The sequence below is a fragment of the Sinohyriopsis cumingii genome, chromosome 17, assembly GCF_028554795.1.
Source record: "Sinohyriopsis cumingii isolate HCF-2022 chromosome 17, ASM2855479v2, whole genome shotgun sequence".
In the NCBI taxonomy this organism is placed as follows: Eukaryota; Metazoa; Mollusca; class Bivalvia; order Unionida; family Unionidae; genus Sinohyriopsis; species Sinohyriopsis cumingii.
Window position 1 is genome coordinate 52594912 of NC_142977.1, and position 14968 is coordinate 52609879.

The following is a 14968-nucleotide window of genomic DNA, read 5'->3' on the forward strand; positions in this document are numbered from 1 at the left end:
AAGTTTATCTTTTTAATCCTAAAAATACCTTTTCTTAAAGTTTTATGTCGAACAGAAGACAAATGTACAATAGTAGAAGCGAGTATGAGAGGATACATTGTATGTACCTATTTAACGACATACAGTATTGCTTGGAAATGGGTTAGTGCGAAATATGAATCTAGTTTCGCAATAGAGTTGCAACCTAGTGCTCCTTGCTGACAATTCAATAATTCGCACTTAAAAAGGGGAATCTCGCAAATTCTTTGCAACTACATTACGATTTGAAAACAAAGATATCTTGTAATTTCGACTTTGATTTATTAATTGCAATTAAAGAATTGCGCAACGTAAACACATTTCCTTTATGTCTTGATATTGGCTGCGGACCGTTACCTCTTCTCACTTTTCTCCGCGAGGAGTCAATTACACTGCACTATATGTGTTTCATTATGAATATATGCATATATTAGTCGATATCGATTTTAAATAGCGAATCCCTTTTCTATAACGTGACCTCTACCATGACAACACTGATACTGACCAGCACTCGATACCTTAGAAACTGTATTCGTACACATTTATTATAAATGTCACTAATGTGCAAAGTTATAAGAGGTACACTTTACGATCACATTGTTGTTATACAAATATGATCTTTTTCTTTTATAGTTGTTCTCTCTCTCTCTCTCTCTCCCCCACTCTGTGTATTCCAATTTAATGCGTTATGGACACGGATTCAAAGCATAAACCTTCTTGATGGAAACATTTTATATTGCGGACACCAAAAGTTTGTGTCCACAGGGTACTCACTGCTAAATTATTCCTCTGATTGACGTATATGATGGTGATAGGAAAAGAACAAACCTGCGTTGTAAAGCGTTTCCCGCCAAATGTGTGTATATTTATTTTTACTTTTCCATTCAGCAGCCAGTGTGTGCGAACCCGTCACACACATACATATTGCGGTTTGCGCATGTCCTTGCCATTGGATACTGGAATAGCTCTCTTCCTATTGAGTATTATCGCCTCGCTCCTACTACCTCATGCACATGTTTTAGCAAAACAGTAAAGAATACGCATATACTACAACCTACTAATAAGTTTTGAGAAGATGACCCGTTGTAACCGATAGGTTCCATGGTGTAATGGTTAGCACTCTGGACTTTGAATCCAGCAATCCGAGTTGAAATCTCGGTGGAACCTAGGGTTTTTTTTATTTTTATTCAAATACTTTTCTCAAAGTTTCATGTGGAACAGGAGGCGAATGTACAGAAGAAGAAGAAGCGACTTACAGCCCCTTACTTACAACTCAGTAATTCGTACTTACAACTATATATTACCTAAATCCTCTTCAACAACATTACAATTTTTGCACTTAGAAATTTTGTAATTACGACTTTGTTTTCTTAATTTTTCACTTACCGTCAAAGGACAAAGATAACCTAGAAATTGAAAGCTTGCGTTGTCGGACCGCTCCAGTGGCCTAGTGGTTAGAGCGCCCGCCTCGGATGCGGGAGATCGTGGGTTTGATCCCCGGCCGAGTCATGCCAAAGACTTACAAAAATGGTACTAACAGCCACCTCGCTAGGCGCACAGCATTAAAAGGTTAGTTTTAGGACTGGTCGGCCTGGTGTCAGGATAATGTGTCTGTGTGGTACATCATGCTACATGTCTGCAGCATGATGCCCCAGTGCTAGACATCACTATAAACTGCCACATTGCAGGCATCGTAGCGATATGACTGAATTTATTTTAAAGCTACGTTAAAAATCTAAATCGGACACACACGTTGTCGGAAATATGGCAGGCATATATGGAGGTGGATTACCGAAATAATTATATGCGTGTATTTCCTAATCTTCCATGATGCATTATTGTAAATGGCTGCTTGCAAGTGCTACTTTCATAATTCTATCAATGTATATTGTATTTTCATTGATGCAAATTGTACGTGGCAGTTTGTAAGTGCTACTTTCCTTCTGCATTATTGTAAATAACTGCTTGCAAGTGCTACATTCATAATTCTAGTCAAGAATTTTCTAATTTTCATTCATGCAAGCTGTAAATGGTTGCTTGCAAGTTTTTCGATCAACTTTCCTTCTGCGTTATTGTATCTTGCGATTTGCCGACAACTGAATTGATTCCGTAGTTTGTCGTATGACAAACGCAATGTCAGTTACTACAAACTTTGTATATTCTGTTTCTGAACTTTACAATTACATCATTCCAACTGCTGTTTTCATACAGATTTGGTCCTGCAACAATGTAAATACTAAGTTTTATCAGTATCGTCTTTGTCGTCCATCTCGTGTCTCTCTAAATTTCTAAATTTTTTCCTTTACGGCATTCATTTTATGTCGATAACTCTTTCACTCCCCTTTTTTGAGGTGTACATTACCAACAGTTTTAATCGTCTCTAAAACCATATGCTTTCTCGAAGATCTATGCGATTTATAGCACCTTACGAAAACAAAAACGCATACACTACAACAGGGTGGTCCATCTTTTTCAACCCCAGTTTTGACGCACTGAAGTATTTACCTTCAAAGTTTAAGAAATCTACTTCTTAGTGTCATCTCTCATTACTTGGAAACATTAGTTATTTTAGCAAAGTAAGGATCAGAAATGACAATGATATATTCCCTCGTAATCTTCTTAACGAGTATTCATCGGACGAACCCTGGTTGTAAGGATTGTATTGTACGTCACCCATTTTGACGCACCTCACAGACGTCTTTCTTTTCCTGTGATAATATTGTACATAAGCTCCCGCGAAAATAAAATAATTCAGATCAACATCAATAGCACATAAAAAAGTTTATAGGTAAAATGACATTAAAAACAATTAATCATTCCTTACAGGTGTTATTATTCTTATCATGATCTTCATTTTGGAACATATTTTGCCGCAAAAAAACCCCCAAATAATCAAACTGTGGAAAATCATGTTCGTATCATGATAAAAGTATTTACTTGCGATTAGAAGTATTGGATTTAGTGTACAGTTGTTCCCAAATACTTAATTTGTATTGTTAATGTACGGAACCTTAACCTTTGAATGTATTTATATATATAAAAAACAAAAACAAAAAACAGCTTTAAAACTACTTTGCATCCATTAAAACATTTGTCTCTAAAACTGAAAATAATCAGAGACAAAAGATTTTACAGGAGATTTTACTTTCATTTTTTGTAATTCTTGCCATTATCAAACCAATTAAAATTAATAATTTGGTTCAAGAATTTTGCAAATATAAAGATAGGACTCTTAGGATGTAATTATTCAGCTGCTCTTTGTCATATTAAAGATTTAAGAAAGAAGCTTTAAAGATATTTTGAAATATGAATGTTGCGGTCGATGAGTGTGTTTTGGGACAGTCTTCAGCAAGTATCAACAAAAGAATAAACTCTAATGATCTTGCTCGATAATTATACAGGGTAGAATTTTACAGATCGCTGTCTTTTTATTTGGTTTTGTTCTATTTAATCGCCTACATGTATCATGGGTAGTTGAGGTTGTTTTGGGACAGTCTTTTGCTGTCCTAGGGTAGTCATGGCGTCTTTTATTTGGTGATAATTACCAATATGGGATACACTATATATTTTAAAAAACTCTCCTGATCTTACTCGATAATTATACAATCCAGGATTTTACTGATCACTGTCTTTTATAAGGTTTGATTCAATATAATGGTATACATGTATCCTGGGTAGGTGAGAGAGTTTTCGGACAGTCTTGAGCTAGCCCCATTACTTTCAGGGTGACAGATACAAAAATTAAACTATTGAATGTCTACTTCCTGCATACGTTGTTGGAAATAATCAAACATAAAATTTGCTGGACAGATTTGGGGAGGCAAACAAGTGTTAAAACATTGCCTAAACTTTTAGAACACGTTTTGCTTTAATATTCTTTAAAGGAATTGCCTATGAAAAGCTTGGGGACGCATACATTATGGTCAACAAGTGTTGCTTGCTTGACTTTGTGTTAGGTAAAGAACCGAGAGTCTACCATTTTTCTATTAGATGGCTTGTCAAATGGTCAAATGCAGGAATAGGTTGCAGATGTGTCTTAGATATCTTCTGATTGGGATTTCCTACCATTTGACAAGTGTAAGATGAGCTAAGGTACTTAAAAACATCACTTTAATTTTCAGCAAATAAAAACGATTCAGGATCTTGTGATAAGTCTTACTGACACCAAATGACCAGCTTAAGGGGTTTTATGGGCTATACTATGCATGTCCTGTCCATATGCCTTCGGAACAACACTTTCACCAGCAGGTGCATCGGTTGCCGCCATTTTCTCATAATGAACCCATTTTTCACAAAGTAATAAACTGGTACTTGTGTGGCTTTAATTTTTAAAACCGAGAATTGTATCTTCTCTGAGGAATACTACTTGGTGGCCTATAACTCACATTAAACTGACTTGCATACTTATAAAGTAGCTGTTACTTTCTGCTCAGATATCTTACAACTGCAGTCAGAAATTGGCTAGTGGTTTCTATTATTCTGTGAAGAAACTAACTTGCTTGTGAATGTCTCTCTCTCTCTCTCTCTATCTCTTTGCTGAGTGATTAAGACATTTAAATTATGGAATATACCTTGTCCATTGTTCGAAGGCACAATTACATTAGGGAAAGAGGCCAAATGTAGAATTTCATCTCAGGTTCATAAATAAAATAGTTTTGTGAGGGTCAATGTATCAGATATAACTAATTAGCAAATAAAATATAAACATTTTCATGGGTTTTTGCTCAGAGCAAGAGCAAGGAACTTTCTTTATTGCCCGCAAAATAAATTCTCCGAAAAGTCAGCATTTTTGTACAGTGTATATATTGAATACAGATCCAACTCAAGGGTTCTACGTATGAGAGCAGGGAAGACATCCGAAAAGCCATATGGACGTCATAGAAAAATCAAGAAAAAGTATCCAAACAGCTATATGTCGCGTGGTGGATAGCTTATCAAAGGGTTAGAGGCCAGAATGGGTGTCCGGGGACCCATAGGTTATTGAATGAGACAAGAGACCCTTTTCCGTACTACTAGTGGATTTCATAGAAGAAATATAAAAAACTATGTATAAGAGAATATTGTTTACAGATGATTAGTATGTATTACTGGGTGAAATTTGGAAACTGCACTAAAGACTCACATCTCTCAGTTACATGTAACATTGTTTAATTTTATCTAAATTCTAATAATGAACATGTATCTACACTTCTCAGATGTGAATCGATACCATTATCATAATCAATTAATTTAGAGCCACATTCAGCGTTTTCTTTGATGTTTCTTTTACAAAAGTTAATCAGAATGTACTTTATACCTTAAACAACAAAGATACTTCATTTGCCTTCTAAAAATTGAATAAGAATATTCCCAGTCGGGTTACAGTTCTTTTCATATTTAGTGTCAATATAATTACAACTCGTGACGTGTTCCCACTGCATAGTTACACTTCCTGTATACATAAGATAAGGCAACTATGTACACTGATAGATACAAGCCTGGGGCAATCTGATTAAATTCAAATCTCCTCTGTCTTAACGTGAAGATCTGAGAGCGACCGCTAAGAGGTCATATTCTACTAATTTTGGAATTAGCCAATGGAAATGCAGCTTTCAGAAATTTTAAATTTCCAATCTTTCGGCCCACCACGACGATCTTTAGCACACCGCACAGTCTCCGAAACGCGAAGGTGTAAGACTTCATCTGGTTGGCTGGTAAAATTAGCGATTTTGCTAATAACATAAGTCATCAGAACATGGCCACTAAATGGCCGCTGTCAGAACTTGGCGTAGAACAGTGGAGACACTTGTTACAAGTGTCTTGTCGACACATGCTACAATGGTTCCATGGTGTAATGGTTAGCACTCTGGACTTTGAATCCAGCAATCCGAGTTCAAATCTCGGTGGAACCTTGAATATTATTTTAAGTTCTTTCTTATTTACATTAATTTAAAGACTTTATTTTATTTTTGTAAATCCTAATGCGAAAGATGAGGTGGGTGTATGCAAATTGAAGCGAATATGATCCCTATGTGTGTCTATTTCGTCATACAACATAGTTTGAAAACCGGTTAGTTCAACAAAGTATGAATAAATTGTCACAATTGTTGAGTTACAAATTCAAAATAAAACAAGCTCGAAGCTAAAATGAAGTATGACAATTTCTTCATATTGTCGGAGGATCATCAGCTCTGTCTCTATGTAAGTGTCAGTTAATCGCTGTACATGGTTGTTTATTGATACATATATAGACCTTTCCATAGCCCTTGGATTTTTCAAAGAAATTTCCGTACGCCCTTGGATTTTTCATCGACCTCACCATACGTCATTGGATTTTTCAACGACCTTTCCATATTTCCTCGGATTTTTCAAGTCAGTAATTTACAAAAAAATGTTTAATTTTGTTCGCTGAAAATGTCTCCGAAACAACAAATAAACCCTGATCTATTCGGACTACCTCGACAGTTTCTACGAAGATAATGTCTGTACGATTGACCTAGAGCTTACGAATGAAAAAGTAGTTAGATGCATTCGCAATTTTTCGGACAATCCTTCTTTCTCAAACAGGTGAGGTGATCCGACTGCAGTTATCGGCATATATTCCAAGGTGTGATCAATAGGATTGACCTCGAAATTGAGAATTTAAAAGGCGCGGCCTGCTGGTTATCACGTGATCTTTTGCCATTACGGTACCCATATCGCCTAGCGCTCCATACTGTAAGGACAATGATATCGATATCAGATGCCGGTGGGCCGGATTGTTTTTCAATCTGAGGAGACTACAGCCGAAGACGAAGTTAAAGGAAATTATTGTTTTGGTTACCAAGAGGATACCATCACCGTGAATGGCCAAACCCACCTGGCAGTGGACAAGATCACCTGTCTTGGCAGTAGCAGTCGCGTGCAGTCCAAAGCGATGATGAGACAAATGCCAGAATTGCCAAAGCAAGAGTGGCCTGTGGCATCTCACGAGCAAATGTGTTCAGTCCACAGAACTCACGGTACTAATTCAGTTCCCATAGTAAACCTATGTAAACACCATGATATTTAAAATTCAACAACTTAAAGATTGTGAGTGCTCATAATCAAACCTACATTTATAAGTATAGATGAAACCTATATTTATCGGTATAGATGAAATCTGGATGTCAGCTTTTGTGCAGATGAAAGGATATGAGCCGCGGCATTTTCTGGACCAGTATGTGTTTGAAACATGTGCTTTCAATTCCGCACCAAAGAGTCAGGTGCGAATTTTAGTAATGAGTGTTCCAAACTCAAGACGGTAAAAGGACTTAAATTCCATCAATAAAATAATGTCATTTTCAATGGGCTTCCTAAAGAAACTCATCTGGATATGATTTCAAGACAGAGTCCCAGACTCTGAGGTTTTCACGTAGACAGGAATATAGAAGAAATATCGCCTTGATGGTTAAATGATGACATATTTAGAACTTTAAAATCTCGGGGAAAACATACTATATCATTATTTATATATAGAGTATTGATCTGCCTAAATTTAGCCTGATAGTCATAAGTGAACTTTATAACTTGATTTTAAATTAGCCAGCATAATTTCATTTTATTTAATCACTTTAAGATATTTCAATGTATCTTACTAATTTAATATACATTCCACTCGAACGTAATAGTACTAATCTTTTAGGCATTTCACTTTTAATCTTCATATACACTTTTATTATTTTCATATATATATATATATATATATATATATATATATATATATATATATATATATATATATATATATATATATATATATATATATATATATATACATATTAATCTGTGTGTGTGTGTTTGTTTGTGTGTATTACAGGTGTGTAACGTTTTATTAATAAAGTAAGACGAAATCTCTGACAACATGAATGCACCTTATCGGTAATATAAATGAACACAAGGGAGTCCAACGGTAAGCTGATATAATACTGATATATTACTACCTCCTAACATGTTTTTGGAATATGACCCTGTGTCATCGATAGGTTCCATGGTGTAATGGTTAGCACTCTGGACTCTGAATCCAGCAATCCGAGTTCAAATCTCGGTGGAACCTAAGTTTATCTTTTTAATCCTAAAAATACCTTTTCTTAAAGTTTTATGTCGAACAGAAGACAAATGTACAATAGTAGAAGCGAGTATGAGAGGATACATTGTATGTACCTATTTAACGACATACAGTATTGCTTGGAAATGGGTTAGTGCGAAATATGAATCTAGTTTCGCAATAGAGTTGCAACCTAGTGCTCCTTGCTGACAATTCAATAATTCGCACTTAAAAAGGGGAATCTCGCAAATTCTTTGCAACTACATTACGATTTGAAAACAAAGATATCTTGTAATTTCGACTTTGATTTATTAATTGCAATTAAAGAATTGCGCAACGTAAACACATTTCCTTTATGTCTTGATATTGGCTGCGGACCGTTACCTCTTCTCACTTTTCTCCGCGAGGAGTCAATTACACTGCACTATATGTGTTTCATTATGAATATATGCATATATTAGTCGATATCGATTTTAAATAGCGAATCCCTTTTCTATAACGTGACCTCTACCATGACAACACTGATACTGACCAGCACTCGATACCTTAGAAACTGTATTCGTACACATTTATTATAAATGTCACTAATGTGCAAAGTTATAAGAGGTACACTTTACGATCACATTGTTGTTATACAAATATGATCTTTTTCTTTTATAGTTGTTCTCTCTCTCTCTCTCTCTCCCCCACTCTGTGTATTCCAATTTAATGCGTTATGGACACGGATTCAAAGCATAAACCTTCTTGATGGAAACATTTTATATTGCGGACACCAAAAGTTTGTGTCCACAGGGTACTCACTGCTAAATTATTCCTCTGATTGACGTATATGATGGTGATAGGAAAAGAACAAACCTGCGTTGTAAAGCGTTTCCCGCCAAATGTGTGTATATTTATTTTTACTTTTCCATTCAGCAGCCAGTGTGTGCGAACCCGTCACACACATACATATTGCGGTTTGCGCATGTCCTTGCCATTGGATACTGGAATAGCTCTCTTCCTATTGAGTATTATCGCCTCGCTCCTACTACCTCATGCACATGTTTTAGCAAAACAGTAAAGAATACGCATATACTACAACCTACTAATAAGTTTTGAGAAGATGACCCGTTGTAACCGATAGGTTCCATGGTGTAATGGTTAGCACTCTGGACTTTGAATCCAGCAATCCGAGTTGAAATCTCGGTGGAACCTAGGGTTTTTTTTATTTTTATTCAAATACTTTTCTCAAAGTTTCATGTGGAACAGGAGGCGAATGTACAGAAGAAGAAGAAGCGACTTACAGCCCCTTACTTACAACTCAGTAATTCGTACTTACAACTATATATTACCTAAATCCTCTTCAACAACATTACAATTTTTGCACTTAGAAATTTTGTAATTACGACTTTGTTTTCTTAATTTTTCACTTACCGTCAAAGGACAAAGATAACCTAGAAATTGAAAGCTTGCGTTGTCGGACCGCTCCAGTGGCCTAGTGGTTAGAGCGCCCGCCTCGGATGCGGGAGATCGTGGGTTTGATCCCCGGCCGAGTCATGCCAAAGACTTACAAAAATGGTACTAACAGCCACCTCGCTAGGCGCACAGCATTAAAAGGTTAGTTTTAGGACTGGTCGGCCTGGTGTCAGGATAATGTGTCTGTGTGGTACATCATGCTACATGTCTGCAGCATGATGCCCCAGTGCTAGACATCACTATAAACTGCCACATTGCAGGCATCGTAGCGATATGACTGAATTTATTTTAAAGCTACGTTAAAAATCTAAATCGGACACACACGTTGTCGGAAATATGGCAGGCATATATGGAGGTGGATTACCGAAATAATTATATGCGTGTATTTCCTAATCTTCCATGATGCATTATTGTAAATGGCTGCTTGCAAGTGCTACTTTCATAATTCTATCAATGTATATTGTATTTTCATTGATGCAAATTGTACGTGGCAGTTTGTAAGTGCTACTTTCCTTCTGCATTATTGTAAATAACTGCTTGCAAGTGCTACATTCATAATTCTAGTCAAGAATTTTCTAATTTTCATTCATGCAAGCTGTAAATGGTTGCTTGCAAGTTTTTCGATCAACTTTCCTTCTGCGTTATTGTATCTTGCGATTTGCCGACAACTGAATTGATTCCGTAGTTTGTCGTATGACAAACGCAATGTCAGTTACTACAAACTTTGTATATTCTGTTTCTGAACTTTACAATTACATCATTCCAACTGCTGTTTTCATACAGATTTGGTCCTGCAACAATGTAAATACTAAGTTTTATCAGTATCGTCTTTGTCGTCCATCTCGTGTCTCTCTAAATTTCTAAATTTTTTCCTTTACGGCATTCATTTTATGTCGATAACTCTTTCACTCCCCTTTTTTGAGGTGTACATTACCAACAGTTTTAATCGTCTCTAAAACCATATGCTTTCTCGAAGATCTATGCGATTTATAGCACCTTACGAAAACAAAAACGCATACACTACAACAGGGTGGTCCATCTTTTTCAACCCCAGTTTTGACGCACTGAAGTATTTACCTTCAAAGTTTAAGAAATCTACTTCTTAGTGTCATCTCTCATTACTTGGAAACATTAGTTATTTTAGCAAAGTAAGGATCAGAAATGACAATGATATATTCCCTCGTAATCTTCTTAACGAGTATTCATCGGACGAAGCCTGGTTGTAAGGATTGTATTGTACGTCACCCATTTTGACGCACCTCACAGACGTCTTTCTTTTCCTGTGATAATATTGTACATAAGCTCCCGCGAAAATAAAATAATTCAGATCAACATCAATAGCACATAAAAAAGTTTATAGGTAAAATGACATTAAAAACAATTAATCATTCCTTACAGGTGTTATTATTCTTATCATGATCTTCATTTTGGAACATATTTTGCCGCAAAAAAACCCCCAAATAATCAAACTGTGGAAAATCATGTTCGTATCATGATAAAAGTATTTACTTGCGATTAGAAGTATTGGATTTAGTGTACAGTTGTTCCCAAATACTTAATTTGTATTGTTAATGTACGGAACCTTAACCTTTGAATGTATTTATATATATAAAAAACAAAAACAAAAAACAGCTTTAAAACTACTTTGCATCCATTAAAACATTTGTCTCTAAAACTGAAAATAATCAGAGACAAAAGATTTTACAGGAGATTTTACTTTCATTTTTTGTAATTCTTGCCATTATCAAACCAATTAAAATTAATAATTTGGTTCAAGAATTTTGCAAATATAAAGATAGGACTCTTAGGATGTAATTATTCAGCTGCTCTTTGTCATATTAAAGATTTAAGAAAGAAGCTTTAAAGATATTTTGAAATATGAATGTTGCGGTCGATGAGTGTGTTTTGGGACAGTCTTCAGCAAGTATCAACAAAAGAATAAACTCTAATGATCTTGCTCGATAATTATACAGGGTAGAATTTTACAGATCGCTGTCTTTTTATTTGGTTTTGTTCTATTTAATCGCCTACATGTATCATGGGTAGTTGAGGTTGTTTTGGGACAGTCTTTTGCTGTCCTAGGGTAGTCATGGCGTCTTTTATTTGGTGATAATTACCAATATGGGATACACTATATATTTTAAAAAACTCTCCTGATCTTACTCGATAATTATACAATCCAGGATTTTACTGATCACTGTCTTTTATAAGGTTTGATTCAATATAATGGTATACATGTATCCTGGGTAGGTGAGAGAGTTTTCGGACAGTCTTGAGCTAGCCCCATTACTTTCAGGGTGACAGATACAAAAATTAAACTATTGAATGTCTACTTCCTGCATACGTTGTTGGAAATAATCAAACATAAAATTTGCTGGACAGATTTGGGGAGGCAAACAAGTGTTAAAACATTGCCTAAACTTTTAGAACACGTTTTGCTTTAATATTCTTTAAAGGAATTGCCTATGAAAAGCTTGGGGACGCATACATTATGGTCAACAAGTGTTGCTTGCTTGACTTTGTGTTAGGTATACAACCGAGAGTCTACCATTTTTCTATTAGATGGCTTGTCAAATGGTCAAATGCAGGAACAGGTTGCAGATGTGCCTTAGATATCTTCTGATTGGGATTTCCTACCATTTGACAAGTGTAAGATGAGCTAAGGTACTTAAAAACATCACTTTAATTTTCAGCAAATAAAAACGATTCAGGATCTTGTGATAAGTCTTACTGACACCAAATGACCAGCTTAAGGGGTTTTATGGGCTATACTATGCATGTCCTGTCCATATGCCTTCGGAACAACACTTTCACCAGCAGGTGCATCGGTTGCCGCCATTTTCTCATAATGAACCCATTTTTCACAAAGTAATAAACTGGTACTTGTGTGGCTTTAATTTTTAAAACCGAGAATTGTATCTTCTCTGAGGAATACTACTTGGTGGCCTATAACTCACATTAAACTGACTTGCATACTTATAAAGTAGCTGTTACTTTCTGCTCAGATATCTTACAACTGCAGTCAGAAATTGGCTAGTGGTTTCTATTATTCTGTGAAGAAACTAACTTACTTGTGGATCTCTCTCTCTCTCTCTCTCTCTCTCTCTCTCTCTCCCTCTCTTTGCTGAGTGATTAAGACATTTAAATTATGGAATATACCTTGTCCATTGTTCGAAGGCACAATTACATTAGGGAAAGAGGCCAAATGTAGAATTTCATCTCAGGTTCATAAATAAAATAGTTTTGTGAGGGTCAATGTATCAGATATAACTAATTAGCAAATAAAATATAAACATTTTCATGGGTTTTGCTCAGAGCAAGAGCAAGGAACTTTCTTTATTGCCCGCAAAATAAATTCTCCGAAAAGTCAGCATTTTTGTACAGTGTATATATTGAATACAGATCCAACTCAAGGGTTCTACGTATGAGAGCAGGGAAGACATCCGAAAAGCCATATGGACGTCATAGAAAAATCAAGAAAAAGTATCCAAAGATCTATATGTCGCGTGGTGGATAGCTTATCAAAGGGTTAGAGGCCAGAATGGGTGTCCGGGGACCCATAGGTTATTGAATGAGACAAGAGACCCTTTTCCGTACTACTAGTGGATTTCATAGAAGAAATATAAAAAACTATGTATAAGAGAATATTGTTTACAGATGATTAGTATGTATTACTGGGTGAAATTTGGAAACTGCACTAAAGACTCACATGTCTCAGTTACATGTAACATTGTTTAATTTTATCTAAATTCTAATAGTGAACATGTATCTACACTTCTCAGATGTGAATCGATACCATTATCATAATCAATTAATTTAGAGCCACATTCAGCGTTTTCTTTGATGTTTCTTTTACAAAAGTTAATCAGAATGTACTTTATACCTTAAACAACAAAGATACTTCATTTGCCTACTAAAAATTGAATAAGAATATTCCCAGTCGGGTTACAGTTCTTTTCATATTTAGTGTCAATATAATTACAACTCGTGACGTGTTCCCACTGCATAGTTACACTTCCTGTATACATAAGATAAGGCAACTATGTACACTGATAGATACAAGCCTGGGGCAATCTGATTAAATTCAAATCTCCTCTGTCTTAACGTGAAGATCTGAGAACGACCGCTAAGAGGTCATATTCTACTAATTTTGGAATTAGCCAATGGAAATGCAGCTTTCAGAAATTTTAAATTTCCAATCTTTCGGCCCACCACGACGATCTTTAGCACACCGCACAGTCTCCGAAACGCGAAGGTGTAAGACTTCATCTGGTTGGCTGGTAAAATTAGCGATTTTGCTAATAACATAAGTCATCAGAACATGGCCACTAAATGGCCGCTGTCAGAACTTGGCGTAGAACAGTGGAGACACTTGTTACAAGTGTCTTGTCGACACATGCTACAATGGTTCCATGGTGTAATGGTTAGCACTCTGGACTTTGAATCCAGCAATCCGAGTTCAAATCTCGGTGGAACCTTGAATATTATTTTAAGTTCTTTCTTATTTACATTAATTTAAAGACTTTATTTTATTTTTGTAAATCCTAATGCGAAAGATGAGGTGGGTGTATGCAAATTGAAGCGAATATGATCCCTATGTGTGTCTATTTCGTCATACAACATAGTTTGAAAACCGGTTAGTTCAACAAAGTATGAATAAATTGTCACAATTGTTGAGTTACAAATTCAAAATAAAACAAGCTCGAAGCTAAAATGAAGTATGACAATTTCTTCATATTGTCGGAGGATCATCAGCTCTGTCTCTATGTAAGTGTCAGTTAATCGCTGTACATGGTTGTTTATTGATACATATATAGACCTTTCCATAGCCCTTGGATTTTTCAAAGAAATTTCCGTACGCCCTTGGATTTTTCATCGACCTCACCATACGTCATTGGATTTTTCAACGACCTTTCCATATTTCCTCGGATTTTTCAAGTCAGTAATTTACAAAAAAATGTTTAATTTTGTTCGCTGAAAATGTCTCCGAAACAACAAATAAACCCTGATCTATTCGGACTACCTCGACAGTTTCTACGAAGATAATGACTGTACGATTGACCTAGAGCTTACGAATGAAAAAGTAGTTAGATGCATTCGCAATTTTTCGGACAATCCTTCTTTCGCAAACAGGTGAGGTGATCCGACTGCAGTTATCGGCATATATTCCAAGGTGTGATCAATAGGATTGACCTCGAAATTGAGAATTTAAAAGGCGCGGCCTGCTGGTTATCACGTGATCTTTTGCCATTACGGTACCCATATCGCCTAGCGCTCCATACTGTAAGGACAATGATATCGATATCAGATGCCGGTGGGCCGGATTGTTTTTCAATCTGAGGAGACTACAGCCGAAGACGAAGTTAAAGGAAATTATTGTTTTGGTTACCAAGAGGATACCATCACCGTGAATGGCCAAACCCACCTGGCAGTGGACAAGATCACCTGTCT

General features: G+C 36.0%; 1 non-coding gene across 1 annotated transcript; it reads left to right on the forward strand.

Annotated features, from left to right (window-relative positions):
- Positions 1-7999: 7999 nt before the first annotated feature.
- Positions 8000-8071, forward strand: Trnaq-cug (transfer RNA glutamine (anticodon CUG)). Its single transcript has one exon. It is a non-coding gene; the product is annotated as a tRNA-Gln (tRNA).
- Positions 8072-14968: the final 6897 nt, after the last annotated feature.